The sequence below is a fragment of the Canis lupus genome, chromosome 28 (genome assembly GCF_048164855.1).
Source record: "Canis lupus baileyi chromosome 28, mCanLup2.hap1, whole genome shotgun sequence".
NCBI classification, from domain to species: domain Eukaryota; kingdom Metazoa; phylum Chordata; class Mammalia; order Carnivora; family Canidae; genus Canis; species Canis lupus.
This window is the reverse complement of record NC_132865.1, coordinates 40,190,422-40,212,899: the sequence shown is the minus strand read 5'-3', so window position 1 is coordinate 40,212,899 and position 22,478 is coordinate 40,190,422. Positions and strand designations below refer to the sequence as shown.

Here is a 22,478-nt window from a genome sequence, read left to right as displayed (position 1 = left end):
GCTGCTAAATGTTCTGTACCCTTAAAACAGTATTCTGCAAAGAAAAGCGTGTGTGTGGTAAGGAGAGCAGATGTTGTTGTCAGAAAACACTTCCAATTATATTTCATATGCTCCTGTGTTGTAGAAAATTTGAGACTGTTTTGTAGGTTATGTGGGAAAAAGGAAATAGAAATTTGCTTAACTTACCCTCTGGTCTAATGATTCGAGGTCTACAAGCCTAAACTCATAAGAAAGAAAATTAAGTAAACTATGTATGATAATGATAAATGACCATAATGCTAATTTTCACCGTTTAACCAATGTGAATAGTTAAAGGCAGATATAATATTTGACGGTTTAGCAGTGACAGAGTCATTACTTTTCAGCAGATAATTTATGTATACCAGTTAAGTAGGGGAAAAAAGTCATTATTTTCTTTGATGAAAAATCTCATAAAGTCAATATTATACCTTTTACAAAATTAAATAAAAATATTTGAATGTGGCCAGTTTGAAAGTGGAATGGCATATTGCCATTCACATAAAGCACAGTTGTAACTGGCTTTTTAACCAATTGAATGACACACACAAATATTTTTATCTGACCTGTGGTTCCTGTGTACCATCACTGACCCTGAATCTTTGATTGTCTGATAGCCACTGAAGACGCAGGGCTCTATTAACACAGGCATGATTATCTCAAGATATAGATTGTGTCTGTGAATAAAAATAAATAAAATGAACCCCCTTAATTCAAATTAAGATATAGCAAACAAACCACATTAAACTGTCTGAAATAGTTATGAGTGATATAGTAAATTTTGGTTTGGCATGGCAGTCTGTTATGTTATCAATTATAATTTGTGTTTTCAATTAATGAGACAAAAATGCTTTATATAACTGCTACAGATTGAATGCTGTATTAGGTACAAATGGGCAGTATTTACAATACACACTCACGTGTGCACATATCCATACAAGTATTAAACTACAAGGAACTTAAAATCCTTTTGAAAAGACAAAATAGGGATCCCTGGGTGGCGCAGCGGTTTGGCGCCTGCCTTTGGCCCAGGGCGCGATCTTGGAGACTCGGGATGGAATCCCACGTCGGGCTCCCGGTGCATGGAGCCTGCTTCTCCCTCTGCCTATGTCTCTGCCTCTCTCTCTCTCTCTCTGTGACTATCATAAATAAATAAAAATTAAAAAAAAAAGAAAAGACAAAATATACACATATTTCAAGTGTTAAAATGATCAAATCACCATATTAATATTGTTATGTCTATATGATTTCACATAGGTTTGATCTTCAAGCAAGTAAAGGATCTAACACGAATGCTGTATATAATTAAGTAGACATGTAAAATAAATGCATTCTCTTATTTAACTCAGTTATCTTTCCATGTTAATCTCTGTAATTACTTCCTAGCTCTGAGGAATATCAAGAAACTCAATTTCAGTCATAATTAATTTTATTTTTTCTTTTAAAGGTTATTAGTTTAAAAAAAAATGTGTCCCTGCACTGGCCATTAAAAAAATCAACATTTCACTTTTTAATGTAATATTTTTGGGTTTTAAGCATGTCAGGACCACAAAACTTGAGTCTCCTACATCTGTTCCAGATTGTCATGGGCCCCTGAATCCACGGATTGAGACATATAGCCTGCAAAGCTAGGAAGCATGCCTCTGCAGGAATTGTACTGCTCCTTGGCATAAAAGAAATAGCAACAACAGCACTGTGGCATCCAGTACTGATTTCTGTTTTGCTTTGGATGCTACACTTGCTACCCCATGTCTTTGCATAATTTTCTTAGCCTCTATAAACTTTACCTGTTTCATCTGTAAATGTGAAATGACCTCACCTGCTCATTTTTCAGGGTTTCATGGGTGTGACTGTCAAAGCATGAAAATCTATCTTAAGGTGATTAGTTTGTCCTCAATAGAATGTAAGCCTCACACATGCACAATATGTGGAATATAAATGTTAAATCATCTAATTTATTAAAATTCGAGTCACATGGGAGAGTGGCCTAAACCATTTGTGGATGAGGTAAGTTTATTAATTTAGTTTAGGATAGGAATGCTAATCATATATCTAAGTGAAACAGTAGAATTTTCTCAGTAGGCAATTGGATGTGTGTGTGTCTGAGATAGAAAGAGACAGAATAGGGAGAAAGAGAGAGAGAGAGAAAATGTATACCTGTGTTGTTTGTTCTAAGACTAGAGGCAGACACTGGAGAGTCATTTGCTTTTAAATGATCATTGAAGCTGTTGAATGATATGAGAAAGATTTGGCATAGAACCTTAAGAAACATCAAGACTTATGAGATAGATTAAAAGAAAAATATATGAGAAGATAAAAAAATAGCATGTATATCAGAAACAATGCAAAATTCAAATTTTTCTTAACAAGAACTGGTCTGTAATGTTGAAGTTGCTGACAAGTTCTGTCAGTGAGGATAGGCCAGGTTGTGCTGTGGTAACAAGGAGCATCCAAATCTTTGTGGCACAAACAACGAAGGAGATACATCCATCCCACACACTTACTTGCTGGTAACACAGGCCTGTGAAACATCACCACTTCAATGTTAACTTGTCACCATACCAGAGAGATGCAAATGCTCTTAGGTTTGTGCACAAGAGAAGCTGTTTAACCCAGAAACACAAAATCTCTTTAGCACACAAATCACAAAATCCCACCTGACCACAAAGAGCCCTCAGACAATCCTGACCATGTTCCAGGAAGCAGATGATGTTGAAAGACAAATTTTTAGCAAAAAACACAAGAACTGTCATGGTCATAGAATAAGATGTGCCCTTAAAAACGTACATTGGATTGAGTGACACGGAAATCACTAAAGACAATGGGGACACGAGTGTCCTTAGAAAACTGTCCCTGACAAGGCTGATGAAGTTGGGAATACATTCCAGGTCACTGGCTAGACTGAGGGGAAATAACCTTGTCTACTGAAACCAGAAGGAAGAAAGAACAGATCTGGTGGCAGAAAATCAAGAAAAGTTTTGCTTATGAATTACATTGTTCTGTGAGGTAGATGGTTCCTTGAAAATAAGCAAAAAAGATCACAAATCTGAGTATTTTATGGAATTTTGAGTCACATGGAGGATAGAAGAAAGAGAATAGTAGGAATTGCAATTTGTAAGAATTCCATCAGTCACATACTGTGAAATATTGAACAGTCTGGACATAGTGTTCTCTCCTGTTTGGTTTCTCTCAGTTACTTTTTAAAGTTGTTTTCATATCTGCTTCCACAATACTTAGAAAAGTTATTGCATATAGGTTTATCAGCTTTTTTGCTATGGGTGATAAGATTGTTTTATGATTACATTTTCTTCTCAGAAATTTTTGTATATGATAAAGTTTTATTTGAATTTCATGTAATATACATATATAAGGTCATATATTAAATCTAATGTTTTTAAACAATTTTATAACCTCTTTTCTTTTTAATGTAAGCTCTACACCCAACGTGAGGATTGAACTCACAAGTCCAAGATCAAGAGTTTCATGCTTTACTGACTTACTGACTGAGCCCTCCAGGTGCATTTTAACAAGCCCTAAATTACCTGACGCAATAGTAATCATCTGAAAATTATAATTGTGCCTCCTTTCTGATGAATATATCTTTTATTTCTATGTCATATTCTTTTCTACTGCCTGAAATTCTAGGCCAGTATTAAGTAATTATTTGGATAGAATATATATTCTTGTTCCTGATAATTATTTGAATGTTTTCATTAGTTCAGTTTATTTTTAAGTAGCAGGTTGAGGATGTATCATTGTATTCTTAGTAATTCTTAGTAATAGTCATTGACAATGCAGATTAGATTTTATTGCTTTCATCTCATCTCTGATAGTTTATGTGTTAGATACTTCTTATAATTCTAAATTCTAGTATTTAGTAAATATTTATTACCCAGATGTATACATATATACCCATTTTTTTAGTATCTTAGAATTATCCAACTATGAGCCAAAAATATCTTCCCCTTTGAGATACAAGAAATAATTTGGGGTCACTTTCAATACCTAGATTCCATCAATTTCACCTTTTATTAAACAGAGATTTTTATTTCTCTTTCTCATCCCCTCCCTTTTCTCTTCCCCTCCCTCTCTGCCTCTCTCTCTCCTTTCTCATTCTAAAGATGCGGTTTTCAGGTTTAACTTTGAATTTTACACCCAAGTTTTCCCTGATATTGCTAAAATTGTGTCTTCCCAGTGAATTATCAGGAGCAAATTTTGTCAATGTACCACTGCAATTGTTAAAATGTGTGATAATAAAAAATAAATGTATCATATTCCAATTTTATAAAATTACTTACATAATAAATGATGTTCATCATTACTATGTTATTTTGTGTTGCTTGGTTCACCATAGGGAGTATCATTTTTGCACAATTGAGTAGAAATGAAATTTATAAGCTGTAAAATAGAGAAGGAGATATCATGTGAAAACTAAAAATGGATTCTTTGGTCAAATATTTTGGGAAACACGGGATGAAACAAAATTGAACAGGATTCTTCATCCCAGAATTTCTTAAACCCTTCAAGTATCAAGGTGACTTTTCAACAAGAGAAACAGATTAGTAGGGCCTCTTAGTAGGAGTAGTGATGCTCCATTTTTTTTTTTTTCTTTTTCTTTTAAGACCATCTCTAAAAACCAATGTTCTGGAAAATCCACTTAAAAATAATTAGAACGAAACATTTTATCTTATTTAGGTATTTTTGCTATTGACTGTGTTTTTCTAACCAGGAGTTGCCATTATTAAATTCAATTATAATTGTTTCAATTATTGGAAAGTCTTTATTTTTATTTTCAAAATGTTACATTTGGATATCATATTTCATCAAGACTGGTGAATTCCGGGAAGCCCTGGTGGCTCAGTGGTTTAGTACCTCCTTCAGCCCAGGGCATGATCCTGGAGACCAGGGATTGAGTCCCACTTCAGGCACCCTGCATGGATCCTGCTTCTCCCGCTGCCTGTCTCTCCCTCTCCCTCTCCCCATCTCTCTCTCTCTCTCTCTGTGTCTTTCATAAATAAATAAAATCTTTAAAAAAAATATAAAAAAAAGACGGGTGAATTCCTTTTTGTAGCAGCAACTTATTACTGCACTAAATTCTCTTTGTGATTATTATTATTATTGTTGTTGTTGTTTTGTCATACGTTGTTGGGAGAAAGTACTTTTTCTTCTTCCCACCTGGGTCTACCAATTATGGGCCTGCAAATTAATGAGAATGAACAGATTAACAGGCGAAAGGACAAAGTCTATTTAGGTATGCCCATGGGATTTGACTAATGAGTATCTGGCTTGCTGAATAGGGAGAGTTAAAGATTTATATGTCAGCTGAACAAGGAGAGCTGGAATTTCAAGTGGATAGCACAGGAGGTTCTAGTGGGCTTTTTTGAGACCAATGGTCAGCTGACTTCCTGCTTTTTGATGCTAGGGCTCAGGATTTTCCCAAATTAGGAAACAACCCCTCTGGGGACAGAGAGATGGCATCAATGGCAGTTATATTTCCAGGAGGCTCTGCTTAAGTATAGATATTTCTTTCTATGATTGCTGATTGTTCAGATATTTTCAATTTAATTTTCATGTCACTTTGATAGCCTTTTATTAATTTGTTTAGCTTACAGATTTTTTCTTTGATGATGTTTTTTTCTTTCAAAAAGTCATCTGTCATAAAATTAACCAATAAGCAAACTCAATAAAAACACATTCCAAGAGAACAAATGTAAAATTGAGTAAGTCACTAAAAAATTCACAATTGATTTTGGTACCTTTACCTTCTCAAATTGACATCTGAATGGAGATTATCTGCTCATCGGTGCGTCGGTGTAGCCTATCTGCTACAGATAGGCTTTTATCTGTAGCACATTAACGGACTGAAGACAAAGGTTTTGTCCTCACCATCAGGTTCTATGACATAAAGAAGATGATATCCATCCTAGAAAGTCCAGGACAGGTTGTTGTTGTCACTTCCTCCCCAAATTATGGTATTCGTGCCTCTGCATGCCCATTCCTAGAGTTCCAGAATTCCTTCATCCCTGCTATGATAGGCAGAATTCTAAGGCATTCCCATAACTGTGTCAAAGTGTACAAACCCTGTTAATTTCCTGTCATGGTGTGTAAGGGAAACTTGTAAATAATATGGAATAGTATTTTTATGGTTATGTGATATTATTTGGCAGAAGGGATTTTGCAGATGTAATTAAGGTCCCTGATCAGTTGGCTCTGAGTTAATATAAAAGGAGATTATCTTGGGTGGGTCTAACCTAATTCAATAAGGCTTTAAAAGGGGTTGGAGAGATTTGGGAAGTGAAAGAGACTCTCCCTCTGGCCTAGAAGACAGAACTGAACCTTGTCATGAGGGGAGGATGTGGCAGGGATCTGGGCAGTCTCTGGGACTTGGTGAGGTTCCTGGATGGTCATAGCATGAAAATAAGGGTGTCACTTATAAACCTGCAAGGAAATGAATTCTTCCAACCACCAGTGAGCTTTGAAGAAGACCTCAAGCTTCAAATGAGATCACAGCCCCAGCTAACAATTTGATTTCAGTGAAGACCCTCAAAAGAGCCTTAGCTAAGCCATGTCCAGACCATTGGCCTATGGGAACTGCAAAATAATGCATTTGTGCTGTTCTAAAATACTAAGTTTGTGATGATTTGTTATGCAGCAATAGAAAATGAATATACTTCGTCTCTCACCTATTTTTTCTATATCCCTCAGTCTCTGACTATATTCACGTATATTTGAATACTCAAATGGAATGGGAAATTGGTGGTAACAGATTCATATTGCCTCAACATGTATTGTCATGCTTGAAGATGAGGGAGCCAACTGGCAAAATTTTGTTACTTAGAATTGTCAGCTACTAACACCAATGCAGTTGAGCTTTACGTTTTATTTCCCAACTTCTGCCTTCTTAGTACCAATTATATTCCTGAACTTAGACAACAAAGTTAGAGAACATTTTCCAATATTATGAAATATAGTTAATCTATTTTTCTATTTTCAGTAGTGATGCATGTGCATACCCATGCGTGTGTCTATATGTGTATTTCTCATTTTTAATCAATAGTCTAATATAAGATTTACTTATTTTTATTTTTTTCCTTTAAGATGAATATAGAAACAGAAGCATCCAAAAGAAATGTTCACATCCAAAATTGTTGAAAAACAGCTTCAACCTACCCAGATACTAGGTATAATAATTATGGAAGTGAGAGGCCATGCTGCCTGTTATTTACATTATACCTCGTTTTTCCACCACAGCAAGCTGTACAAACTTAAAGAGCTTCTTTTCCTTCTGATGCTAGTTCACGCCATCATCATTGGTTTTTGTAGGTGGAAGCACCTCACACATACCAGTTGTCACACTGAACCCATGGGCAAGTAGCTAAGGAGATTTGTCAGTTTTGGTGTGTCACATAGCCCAAGTGTTATTTACCTTAATCCTAGTTCACTCTTTAAGCTTACATTTCACATACAATTTCTGGTAGCTGAATTCATGTTGTGATGATTAATTATATAATTATTATATGGCCAAACTTCATTCTAAATTTTTCTATGATGCTATTATTTATTGTTATTTTTTTGAATGAGATTAACATTTCAATCACCAGACTTTGAGTTAAACAGATTACCCTCCATGGTGTAGGTGAACCTCATCTAATCAGTTGAAGACCTGAAAAGATCAAATACTGACCTTCCCCAAGCAAGAAGGAATTGTGCCCGCAGACTGCTTCAGGACTCAGACTGCAACTCTGCTCGTTGACCAGTAGGTTGGACAAATTTTGGACTTGCCATTCTCCACAATTCCATGAGCCAATCCCTTAAATTTGGCAGCTCAACTTATCTAGTATTTAGCTTCTATGTTAATTATAGTGAAACAGAAAATTACTTAGAAGAATATATTGATGAATATTTTGTCTAATAAAATTTCAACATATATAATATGTAGGTACATATATGCATATATTTGTATGTGAGTATATAATTTGTGTGAAAATATATACTCACGGTAACTGCATAGAGCCTTGTGTTCATAATAAATACTGTAATTAAGTTTCTGGATTTGAGGAATGTTAGACACTTTATTTTATTTAAAATTTATATGTGGTAAGTTTTACCTTTATAAATTGTACAGTTTGATGCCTTTTTAAACAAATATTAGAATATCTGCACCACCATCTGAAGTGTGTCTCCCGCCTTTTTCAGTCAAAGCCTCTTACCTAGCCTTGGCCCTCATCTAATACAATATGGATTAGATTTTCTTGTTCTACAATTTATTTAAAGTGAAATCTTACAGTCTGTATAGAGTGTGCTTTTCTTCTTTGTTAAGTAAAATATTTGAGTCATCCATTTTGCTGTGTCCATGGAGTTCTTTCCTTTCTTATTCTTGAGCAGTTTCCATCATGTGAACACAGGACAGTTCATTTATTCCTTGCCTGTTAAACAGTTGGGTTTTATTTTCCAGGTTTGGGCTATTACAAATAGAATTCTTATAAACATTTTGTAGAAGACTTGTGTGGATATACATTTTCATCTCTTTTAGGTAAACAGTTATAAGAATTGTTGGCAGCCCGGGTGGCTCAGCAGTTTAGCGCCACCTTCAGCCCAGGGCCTGATCCTGGAGACCCAGGAGACCAAGAATCGAGTCCCACCTCAAGCTCCCTGCATGGAGCCTGCTCCTGCCTCCTGCCTGTGTCTCTGCCTCTCTCTATCTCTCTCTGTGTCTCTCATGAATAAATAAATATCTTTAAAAAAAAAAAGAATTTTTGGGTCAAATGGTAAGTTGTAGGATTTTTATAAGAAATTGCTAAACTATTTTGTGAAGTTGATGTTCCATATCATGCTCCCATCAGCAATATATGAAAGTTATAACAGCTCCACATTTACCCTAATATTTGGTGTTTTCACTCATTTTATTTTTAATAGTTTTAGACGTTGGGCATTTCTGTAATGACTGATCATGTTTAGCACTTTTCATGTGCTGATTAGCATTCAGATATCTTATTTTATGAAACATCTTTTCAAATTTTTGCCTTTTAAAATATAAGTGTTTCCATTATCACTGAATTGCAGGTGTATTTATATATTGTGTACAAAGTCTTTGTTAGCTATATGCTTTGCAAATAGATTCTTTTGTCAGTTGTTCACTTTCATTTTCTTAGTGGTGTATTTTGAAGAGGACAAGCTTTGAATTTAGAATAACCCCAATTTATCAATTCATATCTTGATGGTTCGCTTATTTTTGCTTTATGTAAGGAACTTTGCATATACTACAGTGATAAAAAAATAAACATATAAGCAAACAGAGAAACTAGCAAATTACTATGCCTTCTACCTGAAGTTTATCATTTGAACTATTACATTTAGGTCCATGATACAATTATACGTGGAGTGAGGTAAATTTCAGGTTTTGTTTTTATTATTTTTAAATGGATATCTAGTGGTTCCTATACCATTTTTAAAAAAAAAACTATTCTTTCTATATGGAATTTTGTTGGCACTAGAAGAAAAAACTAATTGACAAGTATGCATATATCTAAACATCAATTCTTTTGTCAATAGTACTATGTTTTGATTATAGTTGGTTTTGTTGTAAATCTTAAAATTAAGTAATATCTTTTCATTTTGACCTTTTCAGAATCACTTTGGATATTCTGGGTCCATTGCCTTTCCAAACAAATTTTGAATAAACTTATCCATTTTGAAAACAAAAACAAACAAACAAAAAAACTCCCTCAATTTCTTTATATTGGAATTGCATTCAATCATAGATTGCATTAGGAAAAAAATGACAACTTAACAATATTGAGCCTTTTAGTCATGAACAAAGTATATCTCTCTATTTATTTAGGTATTTTTACTTTAGTTGTGTTTTATAATTTGTAGACTGCTGGGTGGGTTTGGGTTTCATGACTTTTTTTACTTTTCCATTTTATTAATTTCTATTTTTGTTTTATTATTATCTCACTATTGATTTAATGTGTTATTTTTTATCCAGTACTTAGAAGATTAGATCACTTATTTTAGCACTTTGCTTTGTACAAGTCTTTAAAACTGTCTCCTTCAATGCACAGCTTTAGCTGCCTCTTGTAAGTTTTGATACAGCAATGTATTATTTTCATTCAATTCACAATATTTTCTAATCTTTCTTGTGATTTGCTTTTCCAGAATTAAATTATTTAAAAAATGAAAATTTTAATTTCCAAATATTTGAAAGCTTTCCAGATGCTTTTCAGATATTGATTTATATCTACATTCCATTGAGATCAGAGAATATACTTTCTGTAATTTAGACCGTATTAAAATGACACATCTATTTTGTGTCTTAGTATATCAATTATGATAGTGTTTTTAAATAATTTTTTTTATTGGTGTTCAATTTACCAACATACAGAATAACACCCAGTGCTCATCCCGTCAAGTGCCCCCCTCAGTGCCCGTCACCCATTCACCCCCACCCCCCGCCCTCCTCCCCTTCCACCACCCCTAGTTCGTTTCCCAGAGTTAGGAGTCTTCATGTTCTGTCTCCCTTTCTGATATTTCCTACCCATTTCTTCTCCCTTCCCTTATATTCCCTTTCACTATTATTTATATTCCCCAAATGAATGAGAACATACAATGTTTGTCCTTCTCCGATTGACTTACTTCACTCAGCATAATACCCTCCAGTTCCATCCACGTTGAAGCAAATGGTGGCTATTTGTCATTTCTAATGGCTGAGGAATATTCCACTGTATACATAGACCACATCTTCTTTATCCATCATCTTTCGATGGACACCGAGGCTCCTTCCACAGTTTGGCTATTGTGGACATTGGTGCTAGAAACATCGGGGTGCAGGTGTCCCGGTGTTTCATTGCATCTGAATCTTTGGGGTAAATCCCCAGCAGTGCAATTGCTGGGTCATAGGGCAGGTCTATTGTTAACTCTTTGAGGAACCTCCACACAGTTTTCCAGAGTGGCTGCAACAGTTCACATTCCCACCAAAAGTGTAAGAGGGTTCCCTTTTCTCCGCATCCTCTCCAACATTTGTGGTTTCCTACCTTGTTAATTTTCCCTATTCTCACTGGTGTGAGGTGGTATCTCATTGTGGTTTTGATTTGTATTTCCCTGATGGCAAGTGATGCAGAGCATTTTCTCATGTGCATGTTGGCCATGTCTATGTCTTCCTCTGTGAGATTTCTGTTCATGTCTTTTGCCCATTTCATGATTGGATTGTTTGTTTCTTTGGTGTTGAGTTTAAGAAGTTCTTTATAGATCTTGGAAACTAGCCCTTTATCTGATATGTCATTTGCAAATATCTTCTCCCATTCTGTAGGTTGTCTTTTAGTTTTGTTGACTGTATCCTTTGCTGTGCAAAAGCTTCTTATCCTGATGAAGTCCCAATAGTTCATTTTTGCTTTTGTTTCTTTTGCCTTCGTGGATGTATCTTGCAAGAAGTTACTATGGCCAAGTTCAAAAAGGGTGTTGCCTGTGTTCTCATTTAGGACCCTGAATATATCCTGCCAGTCCTTTCAGGCCTGCCAGGTCTCTGTGCAGAGGTCTGCTGTTACCCTAATACTCCTCCCCATAAAAGTCAGGAATTTCTTGTCTCTTGCTGCTTTAAGGATCTTCTCTTTATCTTTGGAATTTGCAAGCTTAACTATTCAATGTCGAGGTGTTGAATGGTTTTTATTGAATTTAGGGGGGAATCTCTCTATCTCTTGGATCTGAATGCCTGTTTCCCTTCCCAGATTAGGAAAGTTTTCAGCTATGACTTGTTCAAATACATATTCTGGCCCTTTGGCCCTTTTGGCGCCCTCGGGAACCCCAATTAAACATAGGTTTTTCTTCCTCAGGCTGTCGTTTATTTCCCTTAATCTAACCTCATGGTCTTTTAATTGTTTGTCTCTTTTTTCCTCAGTTTCCCTCTTTGCCATCAACTTGTCTTCTATGTCACTCACTCGTTCTTCCACCTCATTAATCCTCATGTTAGGACTTCTAGTTTGGATTGCATCTCATTCAATTGATTTTTAATTTCTGCCTGATTAGATCAAAATTCTGCAGTCATGAAGTCTCTTGAGTCCTTTATGCTTTTTTCTAGAGCCACCAGTACCTGTATAATAGTGCTTCTGAATTGGCTTTCTGACATTCAATTGTAATCCAGATTTGGTAACTCTGTGGGAGAGAGGACTGTTTCTGATTCTTTCTTTTGAGGTGAGGTTTTCCTTCTAGTCATTTTGCTCAGTGCAGAGTGGCCAAAAACAAGTTGTATTGGGAAAAGGAGAAAAACAGAGGACAGAAAGAAGGAAAGAAAAGAGAAAAAGAAAAAAGAAAGAAAAAAGGAAGAAAAGAAGAAGAAAAAGAGAAAGAAAAAGAAAGAAAGGTTAAAAAAGGGTGGGGGAAGCAAACAAAAATCAAAAAACAAACAAAAAAATCCACAGGGAGTATCTTCTGATTCTGTATACTTTAAGTCCCTTGACTTTCCCTGGAACTTGTCCATCTAGCTGGTCTTCTGGGGGAGGGGCCTGTTGTGCTGATTCTCAGGTGTTAGCACTTGGGGGAGCTGCTCTGCCCCTGCCTGGTGCAGGGCTCAGTGGGGGGGTTGTTTACCCCGTGAGGCCCCAGGAGGAACAACCGCAGTGGCGGGGCCAGCTCTGCAGCCCTGGAGTCAGCTCCCGCAGTCACCACGGAGCTCTCCGTCTGCAGGGCCTGGAGGCTCCGGGGCGGGGCCGCTGATCTGCTCAGCTGGGGCAGGAGCGTCCTCGCTGTCCTGGGCCCTCCCGGCCTCTGCCTGTCCCGGGGGAGGCCGGATCCTGGCTGTGTCCTGGCTCCCTGTGCTCCGGAGCCTGCGCTGTTGGATTCGCGCTCCCGCCCCGCAGCCCCCTCCGCGGAGCCGCCCCCGAGCCCCCCGAGCTGCTCCGGGTCCCCCGTGCGCGCTGCAGCCCTTAGGGAGCTCGGCGCACTCTCCCGGGCGCAGGTGCCTGTTAGTGTCCCCGGGAACCCGAGGGCATCCCCGCCCTCCTGGGTCCTGCTCCACCTCCCCGCGAGCCCCTTTCCCCCGGGAAGGTCGGTGCAGCTCCTGCTCCTCCGGGACGGGGCTCTCCTGTCCTGGGGACACTCGCCCCGGCCTCAGCCCGGCTCCTCGCGGGGCCCCTCCCCCTTGGAGGCCTTTGTTTCTTTACTTCTTTTTCCCCGTCTTCCTACCTTGATAGAAGCGCGAACTCTTCTCCCTGTAGCATTCCAGCTGGTCTCTTTAGATCTCAGGCCGAATTCGTATATTTTCAGGATGGTTTGAAGGTTATCTAGGTAATTTGGTGGGGACAGGTGACTTGGGGACCCTACTCTTCTGCCGTCTTGCCCCTCCCCCTCTGGCCCAATTATGATAGTTTTAAAATAATCTTTATCATACTGTTGTTGAGTAGAGCTTTCTATAAATGTCAATTATGTTTGGTTTTGTTGTTTGTCTTTTTTTGATTAGTGTAGATCAAATTTTCTATATCTTAATGGATTTTTCTTTCCACTTGTCCTATTTTATACAGAAAGGATTACTTGAAGCTCTACCCACAATATTTGGGTTTTTTTTTTCTTTTGAGTTAAATCAGTTTTTCTTAATGTAATTTGAAACTCTTTTATTAGTCACATGCATATCTATCATTACAAAATGTTCACTTTATCCAAGAAAATGTACCTGCCCTAATGTCTACTTTGTCTGATAGCAGTAAGACAGTGGATTTAGCCTTATTATTTGTTTTTACATAGATGCCTTTTTCTAATCTTTTATTTTTTAGCTTATTTATGTCCTTATATGTAAAATGAAGGTTTTTGCACAACACTTTTATCCATTCTGACAACCTTGCCTTTTCCCTGTGCATTTAGACTATCTACACTCAAAGTAATAATTGCTATTATTGGCTTCATTTCAACCATTTTGACATTTGTGTTTTATTTGCCATGTGTGTACTTTGCTGCTTCGTCTTCTTTGTAATAAGAAGTTTCATCTTCTCAACTAGATTTTTAACTGTACTTTTTTTTGGTATGTTTTCTATGGTAACTCTAGTTTTTACAACAGGCATTTTATTCTTACAGTGTCATCTAATATTTTAGGACATTATGATGCAATTTGTGACATAAGAAACTTTTAACCCTGTATTTCAATTTCCTACCCTTATTCTCTGTGTTTCTGTGATTATAAATTTTACTTTTCATATTATATAAAATCCACATTATAATTCATTTATTTTCTTTTATACATTTAAAAATCATTTAAAATTTAAAAATAAGAAAAAAAATCTTATATTTCCTCATAAATTTAACATCTCCACCTTTTCCAGTAGTGCTGATCTCCTACAGACTAATTCTCTCAGCTTTTGCTTCTCTGAAATTGTTTTTCTTTATGTTTTACATGGTATAAATCTAAATGGATAGTTTTCCTTTCCTTCCAGCATTTTAAAGGTGTCATTCCATTGTCACTTGGCTTCTGTTATTTTTGATGAGATCTTTATAAAAATTCTTACATTTGTCCTTTATATTATGGATATTTCTCTTCTCCTTTTATTCCTTTTTTTCTCCATATTACTGGTTTTCAAAACATTAATTATGGGGATCTCTGGGTGGCTGAGTGCTTTAGTGCTTGCCTTCAGCCCAGGGCATGATTCTGGAATCCCAGGATCAAGTCCCATGTTGGGCTCCCTGCATGGAGCCTGCTTCTCCCTCTGCCTGTGTCTCTGCTTCTCTCTCTCTCTCTCTCTCTCTCTTTGTCTCTCATGATAAATAAAATCTTTAAAAAAATTAATTATGATGTGTTTTAATATGTTTTCCTTTGTGTTTTATTGTTTGTTGCTTTTTGAGTTGTTATTTAATAATTTTCCTAATATTTGGAAAATATTCAATCATATTATCTTCACGCGTTTTTCACCACTCTTCCCCCTTCCTGAAACTCCAGTTTCATACCTTAGTCCTCTCCATCTTGTCCTCATGTCACTGAGTCCCTGCCCATTTTAAATTCACTAATCTATTTTTTTTCTTTTGCAGTATATAATTTGTTAGTAATTCTTTAAAGGAAAAATTTTTACTTCAAATATAATATTTTTACTTCCAGAACTTTCATTTACTTCTTTCCGAGATCTTTAATTTTGTCTTATTATGTTTGTTTCCGTTTAAAGCTTTGAGCATTTAAAAATATTTATAAATATAATACTATAAAAGTCTTATCTTCTAGTTGCAGTGTGTTTGCCCTTTATTTAATTACTTTTTATTTCTATTAACTGATTTTCCTCCTATTTCTGGTTTATACTTCCTGCTTCTTGGAATGTCTAGTAATTTTTTAGTGCTTGTGGGACACTTTTTTTGTTTGAGTCCTCTTTGTTGAGTTCTATCTGTAAACATGTTTTACAAAGTGTTAAATTAATTTTGGCTAACAGTTTATCATTTGTATACCAGCTACATGCTCTTTAGAATAGCTATTAAGTTTTCTTTGGGGGAAATCTAAAATAGTCTTTAGGCTTGGCAAAGCATTACTACTACGTGAACCTTCTGATACATCTACTAAATATTTATGTATTCAGTGAGGTTTCTCTATTGTGTCTCATGAGGATTAAAACATTTTCAGCCATTTATGAACTCTGAAAATTGTTCATCTGTTAGATCCTTGGTAATTGTTCTCTTCTTGATAGGTTTCATCTCCCAAGATTTGTAGTTTCACCTACACATTTGCAGATTTATGTTCAGCTAGAGACTTATGGTGATCCCATGAAGATTCTAGAGTTTTCTCTGTAGAGCTTCCTTTTCTCCAGTATTTTATCCCACAAAATCTGGACACTTTGGAATCCCCAAAAAGTCATTATACCTTAACTCAGAAAGAATAATGGGATTTGTTCAGATTTCCCCTTCTTAAATCTAGAAAGGGAAAATTATAAATTGCATCTAGATTTAAATCTGTCTTTGCAATGATCAATTCATTTCTCTTTTGAAGCACAGTTGTATACTGCATGTGGTCCCAATTATCCAAAAACAGTAATTTCATATAATTTTTCTAGTTTTCTACTTTTGTGAGATGGAAAATCAAAACATATACTCCTTCATAGACAGAATTGAACTAATCTATTTTTATTTATTTTCTTCCTGATGTCAAAATAATAAAAGAATATTTATTTGGCATTTACTCTCAACCAGGCAGTTTTCTATGTATTTTAAAGTCATTTAATATTATTTTCTCCATTTTCCAACCAAATTTCAAAACTTAGCCATATAAAGTTTATGTGAATTTTCTTGAGATCATATAACAAGAAAAGTGATAAACTCTTTGATGCAAGGCATTCTGACTCCAGAGCCTCCACTCTTTATCACTCAATTTACATCCATCTATAAGCATATCATATTTACTTAAATCATGGGGCTATGAGACATGTTATTTGAATGAATTACTTGATTTCCAAGAGATGGAACTTTGTGATCTCTCTCACTACAACTTTTTCGTTCAATACCAATCAATTCTTCAATCTTCATTGAAATTGCTCTTCACTAATGTCAAGACCTCTGGGTCCTTATCCTCTTCCCATTCTTAAAGTCGAATCAGGATCCTCCCTTTACCTATACACCCCTATAGCTTTTACAAACACATTCCTTATTTTCCCCTCTGCTTTCATATTGTGTTCTCCTAACATATCATTTCTTCAGGGATCTCCAGTTTGAAGAAATTTGCTATAGAGGACCACAGGACCATATCTATTGTTTGTATTCCATTCTCCAATTAATTACCAGAACAGGATAAGCAAGATAGACAAAAGGGATACAATGCTTAGAATCAAACTCAATCCCTTCAATGTGGAAAGTTCAAAGAAAATTTGACCTACTTTTAATGTTGACTGTATTAAAACCGGTGACTTACAAGGTTATGCAACAGTAATTTCTAGGTATGAGATTATTTTCCATTAGCCTTATCATCATATATTTTGTCTAACTTTCATTCCTTCTGTACCCTGGAGACATGATTATGACATACTGCATCACACATCTCCATGATCCTCTTAGTTCTAGCAAGAAGAAAAAGAAGGAGAAGAGCAAAGTATTTTGTTTCTAATCCATCAGGTCGTGTTACTCCTCTTTCAAGTTGCTCTACTCACACAGCTCCAGCTCTCATAAGGCATCAATAATGCCATTTCCTTTCGTTGCCCTTCAAGTACAGGGAAATAATAAATTCATGCTGTAGTTAGTCCACAGATAAGATATTAATTCAATAAACTTTTCCTACACTCTTATAGTAAAAACTTCATTAAATTATCTTTTAATCCCAGCCTAGAGTGTCTTTTGGGTCCTGCTGGGACTCTGCCAGATAAATCATGCCAGACAAAAATTCATCAATTAGCATGTATAATAATCTTCAACAATTTTCTAGAACACTACAGAAGATTATGATCATGAGTGCAATCTATGTGAGAGATGATTTCATAAATAGCAAGATATCAGTCATAAGCTTTGAGATGCCTGGGTGGCTCAGGGGTTGAAGTGTCTGCCTTTGGCTCAGAACGTGATCCTAGAATCCAGGATCAAGTCTGGCATCAGGCTCCCTGTGGGAAACCTGCGTCTCCCTCTGCCTATGTCTCTGCCTTCTCTCTGTGTCTCTCATGAATAAACAAATAAAATCTTTAAAAATGAAACAGAACAAAACAAAACAAACAAACAAACAAACAAAAAGAAAATGAGCTTTGGTACAGGAAAATCTCCAATCTTTGTAGGGAGGGACTAGTAATGCTAAGGCTTATTTCCAGATCTAACAGAGGACCATGGTACCTTCATATTAGCAAAACAAGAACCTCAAACATGGAATAAAACTGAATGATTTGGCTAGTTGAAGAAAAAACAGGAAGAAACATAGAAACAAAAATTAAACTTAACAAAATTGAAAGCTCAGTTGGGTAGCCCAGAAAACTGCAGAGGAAGTGAACATGGAAACATTCCAAAGGACAGGGTAATGATAGCATGGATTTGTGGGCCTCTCTCCAACTACACTGGTATTAGAGTAAGATTGGCCTGAGACTGTCTCAATTTGGTTAGTTTATAATTTCATCCTAAAGTAATAATAGTATTCCCTTTTATTCTGACAAAGTGTCATTCTATATTAAGATGATATAATTCCCAGAACTTCACCCTTTCTCTATCAGTATTTCTTGATCTCATTAGGAAGACTGTTACTGGTCCAGGAAGGTCAGATATCTGGATCATCAACCATCAGAAGGAAAAGATCAGAGGGCACAGATTTAGTCCATTGATGAGTCTCTGCTAAGAAGCCACTCTCATTAGTGTCAACTATGGCTTTGTGTTCTGTGTTGGAAACATAAGAGGTAATAATTAGGTTTAAAAACAAGCATGAATGTAGTATAACCAAAATTTGATTTTGAAAAGCTTCATTAGCAGCTTGATGGACAATGGGTAGTTGTGTGGAGACACCACTGGAAGGAATAGTGGACCCTACAAAAATTTGGGAAAGACATCATATAAACACAACTTTAAACACTGGAAATAGAAAGTAGAAATATATTTTCTATAAATGAATTATCAAGTATTAGCAATATTTTGAATGTAGGGATGAAAGATACAGACAGAAAGTAGTCAAATGCAACTTTGGTTTCCAGGCTAAATGACTGAATGCATATCAGTATCATTGACTAAGATCAATAAAATTAAAGGAGACAGACACATCTTTAGGCAAAAGAAAGCATGTGCAGTATTCGACATAATAAAAATAGTTGTCTTAGTGGACCTCAAGTTTTATCTCAGTGATATAAAACTCTGGTAAGAATATAGTTCCCACTCTTACAATAAGAAAAAAACTACATTAACATGCAAACTTAGTGATTTGTCCAAAGATTAGGTTGCAGAGCAAACAAATAACAGGTAATATGGAGAGATGTTGGTGCCTGCAGGGGGAAATACAACTCAACATACTTGGTGGATATGTTGCTGAATGCCATGTAAGCCAGTTAGAAGATTGGTCTAGAAATTTTAAATAAATTTTAAAAGACACAGGCTTAATTCCCCACCACTACACTAATAAGTACAAGAAAAAGCATAGCAGCTGAGAAGATTGTATTGTCTGCTAAGGGTATATTTTCCCTGGGGAGCAGTGTGAAAGAAAGATCCACAACCTAGTGAAGAGTCCCAAAGACAAGCAGGGAGCAAACACTGAGTAAAATCCTTTAGCAAATTAACTCACTCCATAAACAAAAGATATCAAAAGAGCAACTTGAAGGCTCTAGTACTCTGAGGGTTACTAAAACAATAATAAACCTCAAACACCGTCCAACTACTGACAATATCAACACAAATCCCCACTTTAAAGTCTTAACAGAAGGAAAGTCATAAACAAACATACTTCTGTATTTACTGTTATGTATACATATGATTTTCAACCAAAAATAATGAGGCATAACAAAAAGCAAAACATTTTTTTCTGAAGACAAACTAATCTTCAGAATCAAAATTAAGTAACATACAGATAGTGAAACTAACATAAAAGGGATTTTAAATATTATTAATATGCCAAATTCTCCAGTGGAGAAAGTAGAAAGTATATAAGATCAAATGTAAATCATTTCAGCAGATATATGGAAACTCTAAGAATTATATAAATGGAAATTTAGATTTTTTTAAACCACAGAAATACCGAAGAATGCCTTTGATAAGCTTATCAGAAGACTAACTAGTTGAGGAAATTATCAGTGAACTTAGAAACAGGTTAATAGAAATTTTACAAAATGAAATGGAAAGGAAAAAAGAAGTTAAAAAATTCAACAAAGAACTCAAGAACTGTGGGAAAATATCAATAGTTTAACAAATTAGATTCCTAGCTGGAAAAAAAGGGAGAAAATAAAGTATAAGAAATAGATAACAGTAAAAGAAATGGCTCAGAAAAAATGCAAATCAGTGGCAGGCACCAAACCACAGAAGTTCAGAAAACAACAAGTAGGATAATAAATACAAAATAAACAAACCTGCCCATATAGCATGTTATATTTAAACTTCCCCAAATTAAAGACCAAAAGAAAACCTTGAAGGAAAGCTGAGGGGCGAACATTACCAGCATAATTATTATTTACAGAGGAAGAAAGATCAGAATTACAAGAGACAGTTTTCCAGAAAACCATCTCTCAAGCAAAATTTGAGAGCATTGATTGTCAACAGAGATATTCTATAAGAAGGTATTTCTTCTGGAATAAGAAATATGAAATAAGGATGTAAGAGATTCAGGAACATTGGAGTGCTTGGTGACAATGATATGCAAGGGACTTTTTAGGGAACTGAGTGGTACTGAGGTGATGCATATACAGTCATTCATGTCAAGTCCCATACGATTGTACATCACAAACAGAACATTACTCTCTGAAACTTTTTGAAAATCAACCAGAATGTTGGTATTTTTTTACTAGATATGTAAGACTGAAGACAAAAATTTGTGCATAAAGAGTGTACTCTACTTGATAAATTCTGACGCTACTTTACAGTATTGAACAAATAAGTAAATAGTATACATACTTGTATTTCTAGCTTCCTTACTGAGTAGGCCTAGAAAAAGTAACACCCTAGTAACAATGAAAACTCCTAGAACCCAGCTATTATTATTCCAATGCCACTCCTGGATTAAACTAAAGAGAGATCCTTGGAGAAATGCTGATTGTAAACCTAGGAAGGGACAAAATACAAGATGTGCCTGGAGCATGTTGTAGTGCAAGAAAGTAAGGCGATGCTTTAAAAAAAAAAAGGCAAGCGAAGAATCCAGTTCGAAAGGACACAGCAGCCAATGTGAAAGAGCTCCCGGGGCCAAAGTTGTAAGAATTTGAGCAACAAAATAAATAATGATAGTATTAAATTATAACCTAAATGTGTAAAATAAATATGCAAGACTCCATACTGATATAAGGAAATGATTGAATAAATTAATGAGGGAGAAAGGACAACTTTTCCTTACAGGAGAGTTTTAAATATTAACTTTGGAAGGACCAGGAGAAGCAGAAAATCACTACTGGAAAACCATCATGCTGCTGCCAAGTTCCACTAAGAAATACTAAAATTGGTGGGAAAAACTTTAAGTAGAAAAACAATAGCTGGGTAGCATAAAAATATCTCCCACAAATAATGTAATACATTATTTGTTCTGATGTTCTAATATAATCCCATAAATTCTCTGATATTTCCCTCTTCAGAATGTGGGCCTTAATCCACCTGCCTTGAGTGTGGCTGGAAATAGGGGCTCACTTCCAAGAAATAGGGTTTTGAAAAGGAGAAAATATACTAACTTTACAATGGAGAAACCAGGAAGACACCATGTCAAACAAGGGTTTACGTTTAACATAACTAAAATAAGTTATGTTGATGTCACGCACCTGTAAGTACTAAAAGAAAAAGATGCTTCACCTTTGTGGCATGCCTTCCCAGTTTTTATAGCCCCTGCCTAATCATGAAAAAACATGAGGCAAATTCAAATTGAAAAATTCTTGAAATTATTTACCAATACTTTTCAAAAATATCTTCATGAAAACGTGAAAACTTTTTGGTTCTCTTTCCAGACCTGGCTGACAAGGAGGTTCCATCATGGGAGTCAGCATCCACCACAAGGAGGAGCCCAAGAGCCAGGACATCTACCTGAGACTGTTGGTCAATTTGCACAGGTTTCTTTCCCCATTAGCCTACTCTACCTTTAGCCAACTTGTGTTGAAGTGGTTGTTCATGAGTTGCACCAACCCACTTCCTCAGCCCCAATCCTGGATGATCCAGAAGATGAAGCTGCCTGACTGGGAAAACAAAATAGCTGTTGCTGTAGGTACTATAACTTATGATGTGTATGCACAGGAGGTGCCAAACTGAAGGTGTGTACACTGCGCCTGAATAGCCATGCCTGGAGTTACATCCTCAATGTTGGGGCAAGAGCCTCACCTTCAACCAGGTGGCCCTAGACTCTCTCAAGAACTGTGGTACTATCTTGGTCTCTGGTCCAGACAGGCCCTGAGAAGTATACAGGAATTTCAGTAAGGCCACAAGAACCCCATATAGCCACAACAAACTCCACTTGCAATCCAAGGGCTAGAAGTTCCAGTGCCACAGAGGCTCCAGAGCCAGCCAGTACAAAAACTAACCACAGATCCTGCCTTATTTTTAAAAAGATTTTGGATATTGGGGAATTTTTTTTTAAATTTATATTGATAGAGCAAAAATGTGCACGCCAATAGGGGAAATAGGAGGGGGAAAGGGAAAAACCGACTTCATGCTGAGTAAGGAGCCTGAGGCTAGCTCCATCCCAGGACCCTAATATCATGACCTGAATTCAGATGAATTGTCCTTTGACTGAAGTTAGATGCTTAATGGACTGAGCCACCCAGGTGACCAAAAGGAAACATTTTTGAAAAAAGAAATAGTGTTTTGCTGAGGTTGCTAGAATATCATTACATACTTCCCATAGACAGCAAGTTCTTGTAACAAAGCCAACTTCTTTGGTA

At 36.1% G+C, this 22,478-nt stretch overlaps 1 long non-coding RNA gene and 1 pseudogene across 1 annotated transcript in view; both read left to right on the top strand.

The window, feature by feature from the left end:
- The window catches only part of LOC140620026 (uncharacterized), a 61,800-nt gene extending 60,458 nt beyond the window's left edge, over positions 1 to 1,342 (top strand). The window contains exon 5 of the long non-coding RNA XR_012019773.1: positions 1,276 to 1,342. This is a non-coding gene — a long non-coding RNA (uncharacterized lncRNA). The remainder of the gene's footprint in view (positions 1 to 1,275) is intronic.
- A 20,234-nt stretch (positions 1,343 to 21,576) lies between these two features.
- On the top strand, positions 21,577 to 22,117 carry LOC140620051 (large ribosomal subunit protein eL18-like; annotated as a pseudogene).
- Positions 22,118 to 22,478: the final 361 nt, after the last annotated feature.